At 39.0% G+C, this 8,773-nt stretch overlaps 1 protein-coding gene and 1 pseudogene across 2 annotated transcripts in view; both read right to left on the bottom strand.

The window, feature by feature from the left end:
• SYT16 (synaptotagmin 16) overlaps positions 1-8,773 on the bottom strand; it is a 275,419-nt gene that overhangs the window by 221,642 nt on the left and 45,004 nt on the right. The window lies entirely within an intron of this gene.
• On the bottom strand, positions 2,917-4,240 carry LOC108308146 (annotated as a pseudogene).

Here is an 8,773-nt window from a genome sequence, read left to right as displayed (position 1 = left end):
CAGGCAATTCTCCTGCCTCAGCCTCCTGAGTAGCTGGGATTACAGGCACGCACCACCATGCCCAGATAATTTTTTGTATTTTTAGTAGAGACGGGGTTTCACCTTGTTGACCAAGATGGTTTCGATCTCTTGACCTCGTGATCCACCCGCCTCGGCCTCCCAAAGTGCTAGGATTACAGGCTTGAGCCACCGCGCCCAGCTATAAATTATTGTTAACTAGCATCACCCTATTGTGCTACTCAATACTAGAAGTTATGCATTCTAACTATATTTTTATACCCATTAGCTATCCCCACTTTATGGCCCCCCCCACCACTACCCTTCAGACTCTGGCAACTATTATTCTACTCTCCACTTTAAGCAAAGAAAATTTAGAACAATATTTTTCATGAACAATAATATAGACACACAAAAATCTTAAAATTTATCCAAAGAAACTCAACATAAAAGAGATAATACATAAGACCAAGTGGAGCTTATTCCAATAATACAAGACTGATTCAACATTCAAAACTCAATGTAATTCAACATATTAACAGACTAGTCAAAGAAAACCATACGATCTTCTCAACAGATGCAGAAAAAGCACTTGGCAAAATTCAACATCTATTTTTGATCAAAACTTTCGGCAAACTAGGAATAGAAGGAAACTGCCTCAACTTTGTAAAAAGTGTCTATGAAAAATATACAAGCAACAGCAGACTTAACGGTAAAAGACTAAACACTTTCCCCCAAGACTGGGAGCAAGGTCATCCTTTTCAACAATACAAAGCTGTTAAATCACTCCCTAAGTCTTTCAAATTTTTTATGCTGATGTAATTGTTTTCTATTGTACATAGTAATATATTTTTATCGTAAATAATATTGTCTTAAGTTAATTGCTAGTATATAGAAAAACTTTTTTTATATATTGCCTTGCAGCTTGTTAGACTCATTTATTAATTCTAGCAGCTTTTATGTAGATTCTAATTCATAGTTCAGAGCATATGGGTCTTCTAGATATTGGGTATAGGGGAAATTCACTGAAGACAAACTAGCAAAATTCTCATAAACCCCATGAGGAAATGAGTCACTGTGAGATTGAATCAGCAAATAAAGAGTTTTACTTCTTCCTTTTCACCCTATATGCCGTTTATTTCTTTTCCTCAGAAAATTTTAATGTACAAACAAGAAAATCCAGGGAGAATTTATTCATAGAAAATGCTGAGTTGATTCTAAAATTTACATGCAAATAAAATGACCTAGATTACCCAAAACAGGATTTTTAAAAAAAATGTGGAAGGATTTACACTACCTGATTTCAACGCTTATTATATATAAATCTACAGTAATCGAAGCAGTGTGATATTAGCATAAAGATAGACATATAAATCAATGAAAGAGAACAGAGACTCCAGAAATAACCTCAAACATATATAAATAATTTTCAAGAAAAATGCCTAGGTAATGCAACTGGGAAAGGATAATCTTCAACAAGCGCTATAAAAATAATTAGATGTACATATGAAAAAAAAATCCTAGACCCTTAGCTAACAATGTAAGCAAAAATATAAAATGCATCACAGATCTAAATTTAATATCTAAAACTATAAAGCTTCTAGGAAAAAAAACACTGGAGAAAATTCTTTTGACTTTGGGTTAGGCAAAGATTTCTTATGACAAACAGAGAAGGCACCAAATACAAATGAAAAAACAATAATTGGATTTTATCAAAATTTAAAATTTTTATGGTTTAAAGCATGTTGTTAGAAAAATTAAAAGGTAAGCCACACACTATAGGAGAATATCTGCAAAACACATATCTGAAAAAGAACTTGCAGGCACACTAAAGAACCCTCATATTGTAATAATAAGACAAACATAATTTTTAAGTGAACAAAAGATTTGAACACACACATTACCAAAGAAGAGGTAAAGAAGTCAAATAAGCATACGAGAAGATGTCAACATAATTAGTCATTGGAAAAATGCAAATTAAAGCCCACATGAGAGAGTGTCTTATAACCATGAGAATGACTAAAATAAAAATAAATTGACAATATCAAATATTACAGAGGTTGTAAAGCAACTGGAAATGCCATACTCTGCTGGGGAGAATACATAACAGTACAGCCACCATGGAAAACATTCTGGCAATTATTTTTTCCTTTCTCACCCACCTCACTCTTCCTTTTTTGGCCATTTTTTTGTGGAGCTAAATGTGTGTACATCTGCCATATAACCCAGCAAGTCAACTCCTAGGTATTTACCCAAGAAAAATTAAAGAATATATCCACACAAATACTTATACATGAGTATTCACAAAAGTTTGAGGTTTTTCTTCAGACTACAAAGGTGGTTCCTTTTATTTTGGTAAACCTTAAAGATTTCATTTTGATCGTAATTCAAAATGCCAAATAGAAAGACCCACTTTCTGAATAATTAAAACAATTTACATTTTAAACACATATTTCTGTAGGATGTATTCTATCATCTGAAATATTAATAAGATCCATGAATTTCTTAACTGAACAGTAAACTGATCCTAAGTATATAATCTTTATAAGACTAAGTTTATTGCACCTTAATTCCAGGTATAAAATGATTTAGAGAGCATTTTGACTGGGGGAACTGGAAAATAAGGACAGGTAAATGATCTGCAGTTTAAAATACAAAATCCTGTCACATTACATGTCACATGTTCAAAACACCCTCCATGTGCTGGAAAAAAAAAATGGCTCTCAGAAACAGTATAATCTATTAATAAGTCAACCAATACATAACAATTTTTTAAACTCCTTATAAAAAAGGAGTCCATGTATTCACAGATACTGTAGAATCCCTGGCTCCTATGTATATTACTGAAAAATGCAAATAAATATATCTTTGAGGTATTATGGCAATCCAAATCTTTCCCATCAGACTATACCAGTCACTTTAGTACTGTGGAAATGTTCCATCGATTTTGGAGCCCAGGCCATGAGGCCCCCCACAACATCCCAAACTGTCAAAGGGTCTAACTCTTGAGCTGCTGCTAAGTATTGGAGAATCATCACAGCTTTCTGTGATTCATTTTCCAGTTTGCAAATCACATAAATGGGGAGAGCAGCCCTTTCTTGTGTGCTCTGCCTCCCTTCCCAGATTGCTTCTCCTAAGAGTTTCAGGCTCTCCGCATCCCTGTGTTCCAACCAAATGTTTCAGAGGGATGTGTACGCCATGAGGCAAACGACAGATGTCACCCCACCTGAGGCCTGATGTCCAGCAACAGGTGGGGTGCCCCAGAATCCAGAAGTCGCTTATAGTCGGTGACAGAAACACGCTCCTCTGGGCTCAGTAACGGCAGGGAGTGGCATCTATCGGTGGCTGAGGAACCACAGAAGACTTCATAGTCCAGCAGATCAGTCACAGTGGGCCATTCCCTGCAAGCCGCACAGTCGAGCCTGTGGCTCCGCAGCCAAATACAGGGGAAATGCCCTCTTGTGGCATCAAAGAAAAACAGGCTACCTCTGTTAGAGGAGCCCAGACCCGCAGCGATTGCCAGCACTTCCAAGGCCCACCGAGCACCCCACCGTCCGCGCAGTTGGTCACTGTCTCCGCTGGGGGTGGCTGGTTGGGGGAAATCGCAGCGATAGCAAGGCCTACCGTCATAGTGGTAGACTGTGATCTGGCCCTCGACGTGCAAGGCACTGGCTGATACTAGCGGCCGACCCACCAGCACGCATGCGTCATTCACCAGGTAGCCAGTGGGCGCGTTGTGGAGCAGTTGGCCACCACATCCTATCTGCGGGCCAGGTTCAGGGCAGTGGCTGGCGCAAGGGCCTGAGTGTAGGGCACGCATTCCACCACCGAATTAGCAAGGCAACCGAAAAGGCCTGAGCCTGGCCAGCCGGTGCCTCGCCATGCAGCACTTGGCTGGCCAGGCTGCTCGTCTCTACCACGTCATAGTCCGCAAGGCCAAGGCGGCCCACGCTGGCCATTACCAAGTATTGCGACAGTGGACAGCCGAACCAAGGCAGGCCTTGACTAGCACGGACACGGTCACCAGGCACAGCTGTCTCTGCACGCCCAGCTCGGGACACAGTAGCTGCCGGCCACAGCACAGAATCTCCTTTCGGGACAGAAAGGCCTTCGGCGGCAGCGGCGACACCGGAACCAGCAGTTCTGGTTGCGGCTTCTGCTCCGTCACAAGGGCCGCCGCCCCCTTCCGCTGCAGGGAATTCAGTTCCTCCTCGCGTTGGACAACTTCAGCCTGTAAGGCGAGTTATCTCCTCCCGGGTCATAATAGTTTTATTCGTAAGAGTCAAAAATTGGAAACAACCACAAGTTTACCAGTTGGTGAGTAGATAAACAAACTGTGGTCTGGTCGTACAAAAGTATATCCTTCCACATAAAAAGAACAAATTACCAGAATAGTCCACTCCATTTTGAAGAAGAACAAAATTAGAGGACTGATACTACCCAACTTCAAGACATCCTATAAAACTACAGACAACGTAGCATTGGTGAAAGAATAAATTGATCAATGGAATAAAACAGAAAGCCAAGAATTAGACCCACATACATACAGTCAACTGATGTTCAACAAAGGAGCAAAGGCAATATAATGGAGCAAAGAATCTTTTCAACAACTGGTGCTGGAACAACTGGGCATTCATTGATATGCAGAAAAAAAAATCTAGACAGACATTTTGCCCTTCACAAAAATTTACTCAGAATGGATCACAGCCTTAAATGTAAAACACTAAACTAAAAAACCCTAGAAGATAACATAGGAGAAAATCTAGATGATCTGGATTTGGTGATTTTTTAGATGCAGCACCAAAGGCACAATCCACAGAAGAAAGAATTGATAAACTGGACTTTATTAAAATTAAATATTTCTGCTCTATGAAAGACAAAATCAAGTGAATGAGAACATAAGCCATAGACTAGAATAAGATATTTGCAAAACACTGTCTGATAAAGAATTATTATCTGAAATACACAAAGAACTCTTAAAACTCAGCAGTACGAACACAAACAACCTGATTGAAAAATGGGCCATAGAACTTTACAAATACACCACTAAAGAAGATGCACAGATGGCAAATAAGCATGTAAAAAGATGTTCCACATTATATGTTGCCAAGAAAAGGCACATTAAAACAACAATGAGATACACACTTATAAGAATGGCCAAAATCCACAACACTGACAATACCAAATGCTGGAGAGGATGCGGAACAATATGAGCTCTCATTCACTGCTGGTGGGAATACAAAATGGTACAACCACTTTGGAAGACAGTTTGGAAGTTTCTTACCAAACTAAACACACTTTTACCATACCAGCAATCATTCTCCTTAGTATTTATCCAAAGGAATTGAAAATATATGTCCACCCAAAAATTGCACATGAATGTTTATAGCAGCTTTATTCATAATTGCCAAAACTTGGAAGCAACCAAGATGTCCTTCAATAGGTAAATGGATAACAAACTGTGGTAAAGCTAGACAACAGGACATTATTCAGTGCTAAAAAGAAATAAGCTATCAACCCATGACAAGCCATGGAAGAAATTTAAATGCATATTACAAAGTGAAAGAAGCCAACCTGAAAAGGCTACATACTGTATGATTCCAACCATATGACATTATGGAAAAGACAAAAACTGTGGAGGCAGTAAAAATATCAGTGATTGCCAGGGGCTAGAAAGGATAAAAGGATGAATGGGCAGAGCACAGAAGATGTTGAGGGCAGTGAAACTACTCTGTATGATACTATAATGATGAATGCATGTCACTATACATTTGTCCAAACTCAGAGAATGTACAACACCAACAGTGAACCCTAATGTGAACTGTGGACCCTGGATGATGATGATGTGCCAAGGTAGGTTCATCAATGGTAATAAATGTATCAGTCTAGTGGGATATGTTGATAATGAAGAAGGCTGTACATGTGTAGGGACAGGGCCTAGGTGGGAAATCCCTGTACCTACCCTTCAATTTTAGTGTGAATCTAAAATATGTCTACTTTTTAAAAGAGTATATAAACATTGATGCACACAAGAACAGTGATGACTCTCCAAAGCATTAAGTGAAAGAAGCCAGACACAAAAGATGACATATGATATGATCCCATCTATACAAAATTTTAGAGAATACAAAACTATTGTAATGGAAAGAAGATCACTGGTTTCCAGGGTCCGGGAGGTGGGAGAGGAGATTGACAGCACAGGGGCACAAGGGAAACTTTTAGCATGAGAGAAATGTTCTATGAGGGTGGTGGTAGTTTTAAAGCTATATATTTGTCAAAATTTATAGGATGGTACACTTAAAATTGGTGAATTTTACATGCAAATTATACTTTAATAAAGCTATAAGAATAGAATAAAGCACACATACCTCACTTTATTGCATTTCATTTTATTGTGCTTTTCAAATACTGTTTTTTTTACAGATTGAAAGTTTGTAGCAACCTTTCATCAAGCAAGTCTATCAGCACTATTTTTTCAATGTATGTGCTCACTTTGTGACTCTGTGCCAGCATTTTTTAGCAATAAAGTATATTTAACCAAGGTATGTATTTTTTAGATAAACATAACTTTTATATGCACTAAGAAACGAAAACATTTGTGTGACTCACTTTATTGAAATACTTGCTTCATTGCAATAGGCTGGAACTGAATCCCCAGTATCTCCAAGATACACCTACAAAAGAATACTATCAAACAGGCTGGGCATGGTGGCTCACACATGTAATCCCAGCACTTTTGGAGACTGACATAGGCATATTGCTTGAGCCCAGGAGTTTGAGACGAGCCTGGGCAACATGCTAAAACCCTGTCTCTACAAAAAATACAAAAATAAGCCAGGCGTTCTGGCACATGCCTGTAGTTCCAGCTACATGGGGGCCTGAAGCAAGAGCCTGAACCCAAGAGATCAAGGCTGCGGTGAGTCATGTTTACACTACACTCTAGCCTAGGCAACAGAGTGAGACCCTGTCTCGAAAACAAACAAAAAGGATATTATCAAACAGAAAAGTAAAGGCATCTGTGATTCAACCATCCAGATATTACCACAGTTAAGACTTCTGTGCATTAAAACGTTTATATTTTTACCAAAAATATTTGTAAATTTTGCGATTTAATTTTGCAAATTGGTAAGTTTTTTTCACTTAACATATCCTGAACATTTCTGTGTCTGAAAAGATACATATAAAATAATTGATTCAGATTCTTTCCCAGTTGGTGAGCACTGTTGTGATGAATCTCATTATCAGGAATCCCACTCTCTGATCACCATCTTCCACACTTCTAGTTCACTCCTTCCTGGTCCTACATTCCAACTCTAGCAAACTTGATTCTTCCTGGTCCTAGATTCCGTCAATCCTACCACTTTGTTCACTGCCTCTCACCCTCCTCTTCATTGCTTTCTTCTTCCCCCAGCTTAAAATGCTGTGGTCAGTCTCTGGACACCTCACTTGAATACTTCCTAAACACTTGCATCTTCCCACTGCATTAGACCCACTTAGCAAAACTACACCCTGGTAAAATCCAACACTGCCCTATATCAACACAGCTAAACAAGGCTGGATAAAAACACTCTTGAACCAAATAGCCTCACATGAAATTCATGACCGAGGTGGATCCTCAATGCAGTGAAGCAATCTTTCTACTTTTCCCTACTCCATTTTCTCCCACTCTCTTGACCCAGTGCCTCTTAAACTATGTGTTTTGAGGACTAGATGTTTTTATTTCCAATCCATTATAGTCCAATACTTTTTAAAAATACAATAAAAATGTTATAGCAATGTCAAGTGCTGTAAGAGTTTCTAAAAGCTTACCCTCACTTTCTGTACGCATCTCCTGGCAAGCCAGTAACCAAGGGCTCCCCAACTGGCCACTTTGTGTACTGCAATCCTAGATGACAGATCTCAAACTGCCAGCACCTCCCCATCTCATTCACTCTCAGTTGATAACCTTGCTCCCTCTTTCACTAAAAAGGAATGAAAGACAATCAGTTCTTACTGATATGCAAATGATGTTTACAAAGATTATTACTATACTCCTATAATTGTTTCTCTGCTGCTTTGCAAAAGAATAAAAAATAAAAATAAATCATATCAAAACGAATACAGACTAGAACCGTTTGTTGCTGGTGTTTAGAAAGAAGCAGTTCTGGCAAAGTAGCCCTGCTACTTGTAGCAAACCATATACATAAAACTTTTGTGCAGTCTAGAGTGACTTTTTCCAAAGACTGTTAACTGTTTCAAGGTGGAACCACTGGAACTTACTGAACCACAGTGGAAAAGACAACTACTTAGCCTAATTGAGGAGAGGGATACTGTATATTTCCATGGCAACTGTACATGGGTACATAGACAAGGTCTGTCATCTTTTTAGAGACTTGTTTTATATGCCCCCGACCTTGTTCCCATCTTTTTGTTTTCTTTTGAGTGTACTTTTCAAAAAAAAGAATTATAAAATTATTTCAACCTTAGAGCCTTAAGATGCCTTCGAATGGATTTATGTTAGTCCTTAGGGCGTCAATGTGTTGCTGCTTATTTAAATACAGTTTGGTTGGAGCCCCAAGCATGCAAATGTCCTCCCCACACTTCCCAGATGCCTTCATCTTCCTGTGAGCACCTGAGCTAGGAATCTCAGGTGACTTAATTTGGTTTTCCAGTGCTGAAGTGGCTACATTGTCTGGGGTATATACCCAGGGGTTCACCGTCTGGCAACTGGAAAATTTAGGATACAGACACACACAAGGAGTTTAAGAGCGGAGGTTTAATAAGCAGAAGAAAAGAG

Source organism: Cebus imitator, unplaced genomic scaffold (assembly GCF_001604975.1).
Source record: "Cebus imitator isolate Cc_AM_T3 unplaced genomic scaffold, Cebus_imitator-1.0 Scaffold83, whole genome shotgun sequence".
Taxonomy (NCBI): Eukaryota; Metazoa; Chordata; class Mammalia; order Primates; family Cebidae; genus Cebus; species Cebus imitator.
The sequence above is the reverse complement of the archived record's forward strand: the minus strand, read 5'-3'. Positions and strand labels throughout refer to the sequence as shown.